At 43.2% G+C, this 3,503-nt stretch overlaps 1 non-coding gene across 1 annotated transcript; it reads left to right on the top strand.

Moving 5' to 3' along the window:
• The first annotated feature begins 1,529 nt into the window (after nt 1–1,529).
• LOC118555300 (U6 spliceosomal RNA) lies at nt 1,530–1,636 on the top strand. Its single transcript, XR_004926897.1, has one exon. It is a non-coding gene; the product is annotated as a U6 spliceosomal RNA (small nuclear RNA).
• The last annotated feature ends 1,867 nt before the right edge of the window (nt 1,637–3,503 follow it).

The following is a 3,503-nucleotide window of genomic DNA, read 5'->3' as shown; positions in this document are numbered from 1 at the left end:
GTCTGCTTCTCCCTCTGACCCTCCCCCCTCTCATGTGCTCTCTCTCAAATAAATAAATAAAATCTTTAAAAAAAAAAAAATAATAAAATAAAATGCACAAAAGCCCAAGAAACTCACAATTTCAGAAGTGAATTGTAGGAGAGAAAACCAGCAACAGAGTTCAACCAGAGCTTCACTGATCCTCTCACTATGGGAGAAAAGCCTGGATGCCACAGTTTCATCCCTGTAAACTTTGGTGAGTGAGTGACAAGTCCTTCAGCCAGTAAGATTCCCTATTAGAAGCATTACTTCATGGAGGCAAAAGCTCATTGGTTGTCTGGCCTCTGAGATCCAACCCCAGGCTGCTGGCATGTGTAAAAGCTGCTTTTTGTTGGAATGATGCTTTATCCAGCTTCTGGCAACCGTCTGTTTTAGAAGGCACATGTGTGGTTTCCCTTGTACCCAGATGAGGGATGCTGCGTGTATTTGCACTATTAGGGCCGCTGAGAAGGCCTGCTGATGAACACTACAGCTCATGAGATCTGTAGCTGGGTTTGCCTGAGAATCCTGTTCCACCCATCGTGCTATTTCTAGTGTCACCACGGGACAGATAGGTTCTATTGGATCAGGAACTGGGAAAGACAATTTTAACAGTTGGCTCATTTGCTTAGTGACTGGAGGTTTATGTATATATTAACCCCCCAAAGCAGATGGGGTCCAGACTACGGCAGTTTGAAGGTTCTTCTCCTCCCCAGGGGATGTTGTAGTGGTACCTGTCCTTGGCCTAACAGAGATGGGAAGAGCCCTGTAGATTCTCCACATAGGAGGATCGGGTAGGGGCATCTGTTCTCATGGGAAATTCCAATTCCTGCTCCAGGAAAGCATTTCCAGCTGGGAATGGAATCATCTGTGTCTGGGAAGAGTCTTGTTAGAACTGGGAAGAAGGGTGATGTTTGCCTGTCTTGTCTGTTATTTTCAATATTTGAAGTCAGATAGCAATAAAACTTGCAGAGAGAGAGAACCCCAAGGCCACAGATGGGCTTTCTTCTCCCCTTGCATTGCGATATGAGGGAGAGACCACTGGATTTGAAGTCAGAAGAGCTGGTTACAAATACTGGCTCCAAAGTTATCAGATATATGACTTTGCGCAAGTCTCTGGGGCCTCCTAGGGCCTTGACTTTCTCAGATATAGCAAACTGTTGATAAAAACACACTTCTTACATGGCTGATATGAGAACAAAATTAAACAATTTGAGTCTATGCCCTTAACCACTCAAGGAGGGATGTGGTGTCAGGCCAAGACAAAAGCCCTCCTGGGAGATATGGTTTTATATTCTTCTGGTTTTAAATACCAGAACTAATATCACGGGGTGGTTGTCAGAAAATTGTGAATATGGACTACTCTAACGAAAAGTTTGCCTGCATATAATTGTGAAATAGTTTGGCACCAACTCCCAGTAAAATTGCAGTTCAGAACAGAGGAGTTAAATTGTTTTAGTAACGGCAGGTAATTGCTATAACAAATGTCTTCAAATAAAAACTTATTTCTAGTGCTCTCTTCTGCAGCACATATACTAAAATTGAAATGATACAGAGAAGATTAGCATGGCCCCTGCACAAGGATGACACGCCAATTCATGAAACATAGGGAGAGGTAGGGAAAAAGAAAATAAGACGAAATCAGAGAGGGAAACAAACCATAGGAGACTCTTAACTATAGGACACAAACTGAGGGTTGCTGGAGGGGAGGTGGGGGGGGGGATCACCCCCTGGGTGATGGGCATAAAGGAGGGCACTTGATGTAATGAGCACTGGGTATTATATGCAACTGATGAATCACTAAACTCTATCTCTGAAACTAATAATACACTATATGTTAATTAATTGATTTTAAATAAAATTTTTAAAAAAGAAAAAAAAACCTTATTTCTATCTTACTTGGTAGTCCAGTGTGTGTGTGAATGTGTGTGCATGTGTGCACATGCATGTGCACGATGCTTGCAGGGAACCAGGCTGCTTCCCTCTAGAAGATTTGCAATTACTTGGGCCTCTGAGTCCTTCACTGGATACACAGCATATGGACAGCTAGAGAGGAAATAGAGAGAGTGCAAGAAGAATGGCTCAGAAGATTTTTTAGGGGCCAGACCTGGAAGTCCTCTGGACACTTCTACCCATGTTCCTTTAGCCAGAACTCACATTGCCCCACCAACTACAGAGAGACTGGGAAATAGAACTCAGCTGTGAGTCTGGGAGGAGAAGAAAAATGGGATTTGGGGAATACATAGTATTATTGTCTTTGCCATATTCTATCCTTCTGGTCATCAAATACCTGTTTTATCTTTCTCCCACATTTATTCCTCCCCAAGAGAAACACATCCCATAATCCCATCCAGTCTCTGCATCCAGTTTATCGTTTTTTTTTTTTTTTTAAGATTTTATTTATTTATTTGACAGAGAGAGACACAGCGAGAGAGGGAACACAGGCAGGGGGAGTGGGAGAGGGAGAAGCAGGCTTCCTGCTGAGTGGGGAGCCCGATGCAGGGCTCGATCCCAGGACCCTGGGATCGTGACCTGAGCCGAAGGCAGACGCTTAACGACTGAGCCACCCAGGTGCCCCTCGGCATCCAGTTTAATGATCACACTCAAATGATGTGCAGTCCTCCCCACCAGTCTACATGTGGTTAATGCCCTAAGAACTAAAATACATATGTCTTCCCACATCCTCATAAACTGAACATGAAAGGTAGAACAAGAACAGGATAATCACAGTACAAGTTCATATTTGCCAAGTTCATCTAGAACTGGACATAAATTGAAAAGTGGTAGGCATACCACTTCAACCATAGTGTTGAACTCCTGCTGGGCAGACATTGTGAAGAACCCCTCCTTCCACCTCTTGATTTGGCCATTATATTAGTTATCTATTGTTGCATAGCAAAATACCTTGAAAGTTAGCAGCTGAAAGTAATAAATGCTTATTTATCTTACAGTTTCTGAGGGTCAGGAATCTGGAAGTGGCTTTGCTGAGTGGTTTTGGCTCAGGGTCTCTCCTGAGGTTTCGGTTAATATGTTGGCTGGGGCTGTTGCCATCTGAAGGCTTGACTGGGGCTGAAGGAGCTGCTAACCCACACAACTGTGGGCTTGAGGACTCAGTTGCTCTCTGGCTGTTGGTGAGAGGGTCTCAGTTGCTCATGATATAGAGCTGTCCATAGGACTACTTAAGAGTTCTCATGTCACAGCAGCTAGCTTCCTAGAGTGAGCTATCTAAGAGAGAAAGAAGGAAACCACAATGCCTTTTTAAAAATCTTAATTTCAAAAGTCATACGTTATCCCTTCACCTTATTCTATTTGTTAGAAGCAAGTTTAGATATTTCAAAACCATCACAACCATGATTCTGCCTTCTGGAAGAATGCCCAAGTCATTAGAGTCCTGAAATGAGTTTCCACCAGGAAAATTAAATATGGCATTCGCTTAACAGTTGTGTGTCAGGCATGAGGAAACCAGGATCAGAGTCTGGAAAGAT

Source organism: Halichoerus grypus, chromosome 7 (assembly GCF_964656455.1).
Source record: "Halichoerus grypus chromosome 7, mHalGry1.hap1.1, whole genome shotgun sequence".
Lineage (NCBI taxonomy): Eukaryota > Metazoa > Chordata > Mammalia > Carnivora > Phocidae > Halichoerus > Halichoerus grypus.
Note: the sequence above shows the minus strand (reverse complement) of the source record. Positions and strands in the feature narration are given on the sequence as shown.